The sequence below is a fragment of the Streptopelia decaocto genome (genome assembly GCF_964273445.1).
Source record: "Streptopelia decaocto genome assembly, chromosome: 2".
Taxonomy (NCBI): Eukaryota; Metazoa; Chordata; class Aves; order Columbiformes; family Columbidae; genus Streptopelia; species Streptopelia decaocto.
The window spans coordinates 42,581,799-42,594,063 of NC_138655.1; the positions used below are offsets into that span (position 1 = coordinate 42,581,799).

Consider the following 12,265-nt stretch of genomic DNA (forward strand, 5'->3'; position numbering starts at 1 on the left):
CACCACACGGGAGACGAGCAGCCACCTGCCACGGGCGGCCCGGGCCAGGCCCAGGACGGGGTGCGCAGCTTAGTGGGGGAGGGGGGGAGCCTATGGCCGTGCGCCACCGCGAGGACAAGCATCCCCATGTCCCCAAGCGACTGGTGACGAGTCCCGTAAATGCCGGGCTCCCATTGGCTCCTGTGCTGGCAAAGCGCGGCCAATCACAGCACGGAACGGAGCAGCTCGCCTTTCCCCCCTCCCCCTTTCCAGCCGCCCCGTGGCGCGGAGGGGGTTCGGCCGCCTGCGGAGGCAGGGTCACGTGACCTTCTGTTTACATCCTCTCAGCTGTTGGGGCCCCTCCTCCCCTCGCCGTCTCTCACCAACACAAACGGCGGCGGCAGGGACCCGCGGACCCCTCAGACGTGTGGGCCGGGGGAGGACGGCTCAGGGGGCACGCCGGCCCTCTGCTTGCGCCGGCTGCCGCTCCCTCGGCGATCGCCCCGCTGCGCCTTGCGCGGGCGACCGGAGCGCTATCCCACCTGCCTTTTACCCCAGGCGGGTCTCACCACTGCCCCCCCGCGCAGGGTTCGGGGCCCGCTGCAGAACGGGTGAGTGTCCCGCGGGGTAGGGGGCTGGGGGGAAGGGGGTTGGGAAGAAGGAGGCTGGGGGTGGGGTGGGCAAAATTGCGCTCCTCGGGTGCGCCATGGGGCGCGGAGGCTGCCGTTTGACAGCCGGGACCGTGAGTTGCGGCGGGAGTGAGAAGGAAACACGCTCCCCCTGCCCTGCTTTCCCCTCGCCCCCGCCGGGCGCTCCGGTTCCATTGTCCGTTGGCCCCGCGCGCAGGCACGCAGGCGCGCGCCCTTTTGCGGTGGGGGGGGGGGGGAGGGAAGGTTGTTTTCGCGCAGCCGGGACGGGGCTCGGTGCCGCTCGCGGGGTGGGGAGGGACGGGGAGAGTGTGCGTACGCCCTCGACAGCCCGATCCTCCCCCCTCCACCCCCCGCGTCTTTTCGCTGCCTGCGCAATAAATAATCTCTGGACCAAAAAGAGGTGGGAGGAGGAGTGGCTGATGTAGCTGGCGCTGGCCCGGGGCAGGTGTGAGGGGACGGGGACAGGAGAGAAGGTTCCAGCCCTGAGATCTGGGCGAGGGGAGTTAGAGGCAAGGTGAGGGCAGCGCTCGTCCCCCGCAGCGCCCTGTCTCCTCCCCGTCACGGCTGGTGTTTTGCCTTTGAGGAAGAGCTGCGAGGACGGGAGCTTAAGGTTGTGTTTGGTTTTGTTTGACTGTTGTCCATACAACCTTAGGTTCTTGTGCGGGCTGCGTCTTCCAGGGCGAGACGTTTTAGAGGAGGGAGTGTGAGGCAACGTTTTCTTTCAATATGTAACTATGAGCTAAGGTATTTCTTCTGTCGGGAAAGTGGTTCAGCAGCAGCGAAGGGAAAATACTTTGTTTGCATAAATTAAGCGTGCAAAATGGTCGATAACTTTGCTTTCCGCTCCGTGAGCCCCGGTGGGCAAGCGGTGGCAGGAGAGAGTGAGCGTTACGGGCGGCAGCCGCTGCCCCCCGCCTCGCCATAAACGCACATTTTGTCTCTGTTTATGTTGTGGTGTCTGTTTTGGCTGGGAGCAGCGTAAGGGGAGGAGCAGGAACTCGCTTCGGGGCATCCACCTCCTCCCCGCTCTGTTTTCTTTGTTGTTACCTCTTCGGGGGAGGCGTCGTGGGGTCACGGCTGCCTATAGCTGAGCTGCGGTCTGCTGTTAATGTGATTCCTCTTCGGCCCCAAACCTTTTGTGCATGGTTCAGATCTTGTCTTTCCTCCGCCGTCGCCCTCCCCCCCCCCCCCCCCCCCCCCCCGCCCCGCTTCGGCAGTTGTCAGCGGCTCACAGTGAAGTTGGAGGAAGGGCAAGGGAGGGTAGAGGGGGAAGGAATCTTGGTATTTATCTGATACGCAGTCAGCAGCCTGGGCCTGCTTTGTACAGCTCTGTCATCTTTGACAGCAAAAGGGAAAAAAGAAAAACTCCGATGGTGGAAGGGGAGTGGGGGGGGGTGGGTGTGTGTTCCAGTGGTGGAAGGGGGCTGTTTTTGTCGTGGAAAATGAAGGAAAACATCTTTAGGGTCTGCATGAGAGAAGACATATGGAAGTACTGAACTGCTGCAATGTGTGAAGAATGCTTGTGTCCTTGCAGTATTTACCACTGCACATGTAGCTACTTTTCTCTTAGTGGGTATTCTTTACTCTGATCAACTAAAAGTCAAGCACAGTTGAATTGCAGGCTTTTAGCAAGGAAGTAAGGTTACTTCTGATAATGAGCAGTAAACTTTGAGACACACACAAAAAAGACACAGGTAAGAGTAGTCAGCACTTCAGTGAATTAATGATAATACCCATCCTTCTTGCCCTCTGTATTACAGAGAATGCTTTTAAGGTGCAAGATGCAAGAAATCTGATGCTTGAAGTTAGTAAATTATGAGAGTGTATAGTGAGAATGCCTTTGTAACCATCATTCATTATTTTTGCAAATGAATCATAATATGTGTGATACATTTTTTTTTCCCCTGCAGGACCCTTATCTTACTCTGAGGACTGGGCTCCCCATCTCTGGAAGGAATCATCAGGCTTGGATAAAAGGAGCTGTCTTGTGCAGAACTCCTGCCTGATTTGTTGGGAAAGTTTGAAAAATATTTTGGATGTGTAGGTGGACCAATGTGTGAAAGTTCTGTTGGTATTTCAACTGACTTTGTGTGAATAAATATAATATAATGATAGGAATGTAAGAAGTATGTGAGGTCAGAGAGCCACAATGAGGGCTTTGGAGATGAACACGTAGCCAGATGTCCTTTACAACAGTCAGTGTCCCTCAGAAATGCAAGGAAAAACAATTGGATGTTGTTGGGAGGTCTGCAATGTGGAGAATATCATGAAATCACAGAAACAGACCAGGCAGCCCTGGATGGCCAAATTTTATCACTGAGTAGGATTAGATTCCTTCCCTGCATAATCTCCCATATTCACTCCTGAATTCTTGGAAAAAACTTTTGCATTTCCTAATTGGCTTTTTCTCTGGGTTTTCTTCATCCAGTTTCAAACCTTGTGTTGTGACTTGCTTTAGATATGTGACCAGCCTGTTTCAATTTTGCAGTACTTTATTTATGAATTTATGAAGTCTTGCTGTTTTTATAGTCCTAATCTTGGCAGTTTGGTGATTTTTATTGCTCAGTTTTATGTTTGCATGTCTGCAACTACCCCAAGGTGCAGCAACTCCTTTTGAAGAGGCTTCTGCCTAATAGGAGACTAAGAACAGAACCTGACTGATAGACATGTATTGTTGTTTTCTATGTCTGTGCTGGACCATACCAGTGCAGTCACTTGACTGTGTTTCAATAAACCTGAAGTGCGGTTGCTTTGAGATGGTAAGCATGTATTCTGAAGCTAAAGGTAGGCTTAGGCATGATAGCAGCACAGGTGGAAGTCTCTAAAGAGAATGTTGTCTGTGACAGTTTTCTAGGCAGAAGAAGAATCAGTAACGTGAAGATCAAATATGAAGTTCCTACCTCAAGACATGGTTAGTAATTTTGTTTTTTTTGTTTTTTTCTCAAAACTCAATATAGGCAAGATAGTCTTTCCATGCGGTGTTCCAGAAAGGTTTAAGCAGGGAGATGTAAGAGTTCCCCAAAACAAAAGCAATTCTGAAATAGGCAGTATGGGGATACTCATCCCAGTCTTCAGTGCATGATGAGAAACGCCTGAGAATACAGTAATTGTTTCTGGATGAGAAGTGTCTTTACATGTACCTGTTCTTTTCATTTCATGCTTTGTTTCCATTGTCAGCAGGAATGTCACAGAGATCTGCTATTTTACGCTGCTGAACTGAAAATGATGCTCTGTAGCTGATCGTTAATAAGCTCTCTGTGTAAGAAAAGTGCCTTGAAGTCTGCAGCACTTGGCACTCTTGAATGCAAACATCATTGAATATTATCTCATTTATTTTACCTACTTGGAATGTAAATTCCTCAAAGTGAAAGTTGGAAGAATATATGTGCTGTCTTGTTTTGCAAATGAATTATCAGGTATGCAACTGGCTTAAGGCACTCTAGGAATCCTCCCGTAGGGTCAGAAGCTGATTTGTATGCTTCTTCTTCTCTAACAGACGAGTGTGAGTTTTTTGGATGGAGAATTCTTTTAATGTATCTGTTTCACAGAAGTGTGATCATGCCGTTCCACTTCTTTTATGGAGTTCTAGGGAGTAGTTTATATTAAATATTATGGATATAATTACATTAAAACATCAGGCAATAACTGCTGTGCTCCAGTTCCTTTGGGAACTATTTGTTTGCACTAGATGAGAGCCCTTAGACCTGCTTAATGCAAGCTCTTAATGCAGTTGCTGTTGCTGTGTTAAGAAGGTTGGGCTGGACTTCTGGGCCTTGAAGAAAGGGTAGGTGTTGTAGCAGCTTAGGATGCCGAACGTAATTTTTTACAGGACTGAAAGATAAGGTGACTGCTATTCAGAATAGTAGTGTTAGTTCTCTGTCCTTTTTGTCCTGATACATCACGCCAACTTCATGTTTCAGAGTTAGTGTTACTACTGCAAGGTTGGCAGGGATATTAACTCAAGGAACTTGAAATCTTGGTGAACGTATGTATGTGGATTCTTGTTAAATGTACTCCTGATCAGAAGCTTATTAGAAACCTTGAAAGAAAGAAGTAAAATAAAAGTAAACTGGAAGTAAAGATGTCCTTGAAAAATGGCAGCCCTAAGAAGCTTACTTCTAGAAGCAAAAAATATTAGAAATTTTATAAAGAGAGCAACTGCGGTGTCTGTCAATTGTACTTTGTGTCTGCAGTTCGTATGTGGCTTGTTTCTCAACAAATTTTATCAGCCCTTTGAATTGAAACACAGAAATACAAATTGCCCCTCATAGTGTGGAAAAAAACCCACTGGTTAAAAGTCATCATAGAGCAGTTTAAAAAATTAAAAAACAAACAAAACAACAAGCAAAACCCCCTAAATACTACAGCCCTAAAATAGTTTGGAGGTGACATCAGGAGTCACCATGGTAACTCTCAGGCTACAGATTCTGGTGTGTTCTCATGTGGTAGAGTGAGGAGGTGACTGTGGAGGAGGAATAAACTTCTTTTCTGGTTAGAAGGCTCTCTAGTGGCAGAAGACTTGGAGTCCACTGCTTAGAAGATGCATTTAATAAAGCTGATTTTTGAGTTCTGGCTTTGTCTTGTATAGTGCTTAGCAAAGAAAGGATGTAAGCATCTAGTTTGTTACAAGTGCGGTACACTGAGTTCTGTGAGTTGCATTGAGTTGGAGATTTAAGACACTGTGTTATTGAGGTGACATAAAATATAGATTTATAATTTCTCTTAAATATTGTATTTCACTCCAGATTTTCTCAAAGTAGTATTTGCTCAGCATACAGTTGCAAAACAAATGCTGAATTTGGATTTGCAGTGTTTCTAGCATGCAAAAGAATACAAATGGAATTTGTTTTTAAAACTTATTTGAGGAAACAATCCAGAACGTGCCAACAAAACAGTAAAATTAGGTTTAAAAACTATTTTAAAAACCTAATAGGCTTAAAGCAAGTGGTTTGATAGTGACATGGGATGTCTGGAATCCTGTGTGAAGGACTCTTACGTGAAAGTGCTGTAGGGCATCCGAGTTGTCAGCATGGAGCTGTGAGATACGAGGTAGGGTTTACTGAAGGCCTAAACTTTCTGAAGTTTAAAAAAAAAAAAAAAAAAGCAAGCCAGATGGGATAAATCTTAGTAGAGGTAGCTGAGCCTTACAGGAGGGACAGCCTTTGTCGTGGTTGCTAACATGCATGCTGTACTGGAGACTGTATGTGTTTTTACACACACACACAAGGAATACATGAACAACTAACTGGTTGTGTGAGTATAGTGACTGTAAACAGGATCTCTGTCGTGAGAGCTTTTAGAACCTGGTGATGGCGGATTGCACGTTCAGTTCTGGTTACAAGTCAGAGTTTCTCCAGCTTTGTTCTTCTGGTCTCAGGAGTCTTTTGGCTGATGATACCCTAACTTTTTATCTGGTTACTTTTCCAGTCCAAACTGGACACGTTCATCAGCTTGATGTGGTTTGTATTCTGCCTATGAGTCTTAAGTCACATAACAACAACAGCTCTTCTCACTTGTGGGGAAGCAAGGACAGGATGTGGGCAGAAGAGTTTTCGATTTTGTTACTTAACACTAATTGTTGTCATATCGTAGGCCAAGTAGCTTATAGTTAGCACAAGCACCTAAAATAGCACTTGAGGTCTGTGTTTAAGCACGCGAGTCACATAGCAAGTCTCAAAAGCTTGCTGTTATTAACATAAAAACTTTTATTTGCATGATTTCTAAATAGATAATGCTTATTAAAGCTGCCAATAATTACAATTATTTCTTCCCCTTTTTTAAAAAAAAAAACCAGTTGGCTTGTTAAAGTCTGAAATGATGGATGTGTATTTCTAGTGGCAAATTAAGCAATCCTGAAAACTATTTTCATGATGAATAGCAACAACTTTGTGATACTGGATAGTGTTCCACCAGGAGGCATCTTTATGTCATTGGGAAGACTTCTTTTTTGCTACCTGATGTCTAGAAATGTGTTGTGTTTTTTTTTTTTTTTAGGTTTAGCAGTATGAGTTAGAGTCAAATCAGAGCTCTTATGCAATAGTAGTTTAAGGTGTAGTGAAAGGCAGTATGTGGTAATATAGTAAACACAAAATACATGCACTCTTGAATATAACTGTTGAAAGTATGGGTACTGTCCTTGAAGCAAACCACATAGTATTTGCTATCAGTTCCTGTTGTCTTCAGGAGTGAAAGGGAACTAAATTTCAAAGATAACAACTCAGAGATGATGTGTATTACTTAATTCTTTGCGCCTTTTTTTTTTTTTTTCTTCAATGACCAAAAAAGCTGCTGCTCCAAAATGATACCTGTATCAATGTATGGCTTCCATACATGATAAAGTTATTGGAATTGTTTATGGTACTAGTCAGCTAATAAGTCACATCCAGCAATTGATAGGCCTATGGTGTCCCTGTCCCAAATGAAAAGCTTGATTCCTATAAATGGTTTATCGTTGGAAAAGGAATTAGAATTGTGTGGTTGGGAGAAGATGAGAAGTGACTACTATTCTGAGAATTTGTGTTATTTCTGTAGTAAATGTTTTCAGTGGATATTCAGGAATTATCATGTGGTTTTCTTAACAAATATTTGAAAGAAGATGCCAAGTCATACTCTTTGACCCAGTCAGGACCACTGTGCTGTATAATGGTCTATATATCAAAGCTAAAAAAAAAAAAAAAAAGTTGAAGCCACAATCTGGCTAATAATAGATTCAACAGAATTTTTTTTGCTTCATAGATACAGCTAAAATGTATGCAAGCTGGCATTGCTGGATGAATGAACTCTGAAGTTCACTAAAGGCGATGCTTAATTTCAGCAAACAAAGCAAAGGTTAATATTCCTGTAGTACTAATAATTTCAGGTAATCAGAAATGCTGTGAGTATTTCTACTAGGACATCAGCTTACCATTAAAGGGTTTGATATCCATCTGAAAATTTGCCTGAGACCCTTAGAGATTTTATTTACTCTCGTTGTTTGTGTTGGATTCTGGCAGGTAGAGTTTTGCTGGCTCTTGTGCTGGGTTATGCGACCCTGGTGTTTATCTGCAAAATTCTCCCTTTTGATAAAGAGCTGTGGTGTTGTTTCCATTCAGTGTAGTCACCTGCTGTCCAGTTTCTTAAGCTTTGCTGTGTTCTTCAAGAAATTACAAATTTGGCATTATTGCAGTCAGGAGGTCAGTGCGACTGAAAGGACACAGAAAAGTTGAGTTGCTGAGTTTATTTATAATGTCTGCTGAGCTGACAGTTGCAACATTATAAATCCCATAGGCCTTAGTCTCTGCTTGTTTACTTCAGTTAATTATGCGTTCATTATGACTAAGACTCATTACTGCCAAGTTTCCTGAGATTATGTGATGTTTTCTGGAGTAACTGCGTTGTCAGAAAAAGTCAGTGCAGGATTTGGCTTCCTGGTTCTGGTATGCTCTGGATAAACTGGAGTTGTTAATGAAATAACTAAGGAAGGTTATGTGACTGTAGCAGCCTCTTGTGTTATATCTGTAAACTACACTTCTTTCAGGTAAAAACCACGAGCTTTGTGTGACTGAAAAAAACCTGATGGGCTAAGATTATGATGATGAAGATACACTTATGCTGTGCAAGTATACAGCTGCTACATCAAGCAAGGATAAATGGTTCTCAGCTTCCGTTACTTGGTGAAATATTTGTATGAATATCTTGAAATGGTTACTGAAGCTTTCCCAAACTCTACAGATCCCCTGTAGACCACATCTGCTGTTGCTTGTACTGTAAATAAATCCTTACTTTGGAGCCATATTTGTAATAGTACTTAATTCATACCTGGAGACAAAAGCAATAGTGCAAAAACATTTTCAAGTTAAAAATGTGCTTACATATCTTTGTTTTGGCTTCTAAAGAATGCCTAAAAGGTGTTTTGTTAAAGTATTTCTAGTTCTTAGTTCAGGCATGCATAGCCCAGGCCCAGTCAGTAGTGAGGCTCAGCATGTGTTCCCAGTAGCACACAAACACATGTGTTCAGCGTGTACATCTATGAATACAGAGTTGGCCACCACATCAGTGCAGAAAACACAGCAGTAGTGCAAACACAGTGCCAGTGGCCTTATCCTGTTGTCTTGTCTGGGTGGTCATGCTGAATGTCTGATAGTGGAAAAGACATGCATGTGTGGATCCTTCATGTTACTGGGTTTAGAGGCCCATTCCACCCTGAAGCTGGCCCATAGGTCTGTTTATACCACACTGCCTCTTGTGCGCTCACACACACACACACACCCACACCCACACACTCTCAACCTTCCCCAAACACCACAGGTTCTCCAGCAGCTCACTTGGGCCCCCATTTCTCTTCCAGCAGCCAACTCCTTCAGTGGCCTCACTTGGACAGTCTGCCCTGTCCCTGGTTCCCAGGCCACTCTGCCAGTTTGCTGGTTAGTCCAGTGGGATTCTCCCTGTCATCACACCCTGACCTGCAAAAGCTCCTCACCCCGTCATTTTCTGGCACCACAGATCCACAGGCCCCTGTGGTCTGATTCCACTTGTCATGTAGATACACGTGCACACTGAAGAGAGCCCCAAGGAAAGTTACAAATGGAGATTAGTGTGTAAATGGAACAGACAGTGATGATTTTGGGGAAAGCAGCACAGCTGGATATGCATACTCACCTGCAGCCTGTTAGCAGGTGACTGGTCCCTCTTGTCACCATAGCCCTCAGCTTTCCCATGCTTGTTTCTCCCCAAGCCACTTTGATTCTTCCCTCTCCCTTTTCCCTGCACATCATGATGTATCTGGTAGCCCTGTAAGCAGGGCTCAAAAGCGCCGTGGAGAGGCCTGGTGGTGGTGATGTGGGGAGAGCCGATGGTTCTCATGACTGCCCTGGGAGCAACTGGGTCAGGGTACTTAGGTGGGTTCCACTATCTGCAAGTGTGCCTCTGTGCTCCTCTGTGTGCATGACAGCTTTTTATTGTACAACCTAACAGTGTTAACTTTGATATGTGCTAGCCCATCTGTTTTATTGTTTGTAAGCACAGTTGAAAATTCACTCTAGAAGTTACTGATTGGCCACAGAGATGTGAATTAAAATTGTTACAAAAGCAATACTTTGAAATATTACCTCAAAGTGTACCGTATTTCAATAGCAACAGGAAGAGAGAGAATGCTAGGATGATTGCATGAAACTTTGTGGAACAGGCTTTGATAACAGACTTTGGTAACTACTAATGTTGTAATGTTTTAAATTGTAAAATATGGAGCTGTGTGCTGTTTGTGTGGTGTTTGTTTTGTTTTTCTGCTGGTCATCTTGCATTTATGTGGAGACTTCTTTGGTAGATTTTACAAATATATTTAGTTCATACTTGATTTGTACATTTTGAAAGTTTTGATAAATCATCACTTTCATAAGTACTGTGAAGGGATAGTTAATCTGTTTTATATAAAGTATGCATTACATATCTTAAGAAATAGGGATTTATGGACAAGGTCACATTTTAGACTGTTGTTTATGGATTTATATTATCTCTGGAGAACGAGACAGATTATGATATGACCCTTAAAGTGTGAGGCACATGGAGATACACAGCATTTGGGGATTAAAAAGAAGAAAGTGATATGCAAGAAGATATCCATCACTTTGACAAAATAAATTAAAAGTAACTGTTTGTGTGCATGTATTTTAGTAAACAATTGACATATGAAAAAATTGGTGAATAAAGTGTGATGCTTCTGAAAGATTGCATCAGTGGAAGAATTTTGTATCATGATTCTGAGGAAGAGAAGCAGGAAACAGTAGGCTTTACTTATCCTTGAAGATTACAGGCTGAAGAAATAAAGTAACTTCTCAAGACATACTGTTGTATTTGCACTGCACTATTTTAAGAATCTAGTTAAACAGGATCAGGACTTGTATTTTTTTGTTGTTGTTTAGCATCTCATAAGTAGAGGACATAAAAAACTAGATTCTTAGGCTGTGAAAGTAAACAATTTTATCATACAGTATTAAAAGTTGTTTATGCTGTGATTATTGCATGTTATTTTCGTGTGTCTACATATATTTCTAAAGATCAGAAAATCCAAAGGCTTTAGTGCACTTGGGTATTGATAAAGCTGATTGATATTTTTGTTTTTTATTTGGGCCTGGGTTTCTTTTCCTAGAGACTGCAGTAAATACATAGCTCTAACATGAGGTTTCAAGTGTCAGGAATGTAACCATCTTCTATTTTTACACTTGACCTCATTTCTGTTTTCTTTTGCTAAAGGCAACAGGCGTATGTTGTTCTGTTGCTGCTGGAAGTGAGTTATTTAAATAACTTAATGTTTATGTGTAATAAGCTTCTGAACTTTAGCAGTGGATGAAATAGTGAATATTTTGTTATGGCCCACATTTAGCCTACTCAAAATTATATGAACTGTGACTTGGTCTGTTTAAGAGTATAGCTGCAGAAATTACGTTTGTAGGGTTAGGAAAGTATGCTTCAATTCTTGTACTAAACCAGAGGATTCTTCCCCTCCCCCAATGGTTATTGGTTGATTCCTGAATGTGATACTGAAAGTAAAGGAGCATCATATGTTACTGTGGTTTCTTACCTTCTGGTCATCACAGGTAAATTAGTAAGTGTTCCTTTTCATTAAGAGAAACAGGTTTTGTTTGAAAAATGTTGAGTATTTGGCCTGTCTTTTATATCAAAATGTCTTAGTTGGTCTGTAATCAGGATAATGTTAAATTTTGCAGAAATGTTTGTGTCACTTGTATGCTTTATGCCTTTCCAGATTGAAAAGGTTTAGATATTCCAGAAGTGTGGTGTGTGGGGTTTTTTTTGTTGTTGTTTTGTTTTGTTTGTTTTACACATCTCCCTACAACTCTTCTAATTCTTAACATTTAACTGTTATGGCCCCTATAAACCTGCTTGAAATGGGCATTTTCTGTTAAATACCCTTGTACAAAGCCATTTGTTGTGGCAATAATCTTTGCAGCCTGGTCACTTTGTAGCTCACAAATTCTTGTGAAGTATGTACACAGACAGCAGTTTCTTGAAAAACAGGTGCATGATAAAGGGTCACGAGGATTTCAGGTACCTGTGTGTATTGAGCATCACTGATTCATATCTACCTTAGGAAGTCCTGATATTTTTGTCTTGCCTGTGAGCAAGCCACTATTACCTGCTACCTCATGCTTTTGTGGGTCTGCTAGGCCCTCCAGAGAAGCTTCTTTCCCTTTTCTCCCAGCCAGTTTGTGATGAAGCAGTACTCTGACTAGTTTGTACTGGACAGACTGAAAATAGTTGCAGTGGGGGAATGGGCAGAGCTGTAGGCATGCCTCTCAGGAGCTGAGACCTTTCAGATGAGTATGCTCTAAGGGCACTGTGGAGTTCTTTCATGGACACTGCTCTCAGAGGAAGGGTAGAGGATATTCTCTATGTTGGACATTGGGTTAAGCTGGCATCCTTTGCTTATGAGATCTCTTAATGGAACTTTGACATGTTAATGAGCCATCTTAGGCTTCTCAGAGATGAAAACATTTTATGCAGTGTCTTGCAAACAAGCACCACCGAACTTTTGACTGGTATGGGTAGAGAAGTAATTGGTTTGAAATCTATAGTTGGTGGGACACTATACAGTACACAGAATCAGGGCAGAGCTGATGTTAATTCACTCATAAAGGTATGCA

General features: G+C 42.9%; 1 protein-coding gene across 2 annotated transcripts in view; it reads left to right on the top strand.

The window, feature by feature from the left end:
• Positions 1–314: 314 nt before the first annotated feature.
• The window catches only part of PCMTD1 (protein-L-isoaspartate (D-aspartate) O-methyltransferase domain containing 1), a 42,737-nt gene continuing 30,786 nt past the window's right edge, over positions 315–12,265 (top strand). The window contains exon 1 of one of the 2 annotated variants that reach the window (XM_082044773.1): positions 315–590. The gene's annotated coding sequence lies outside the window, so the exon portion shown is untranslated. Of the gene's footprint in view, positions 591–1,061; positions 1,240–12,265 lie in introns of those variants that run through there. The other variant, XM_082044774.1, reaches the window with a different exon arrangement.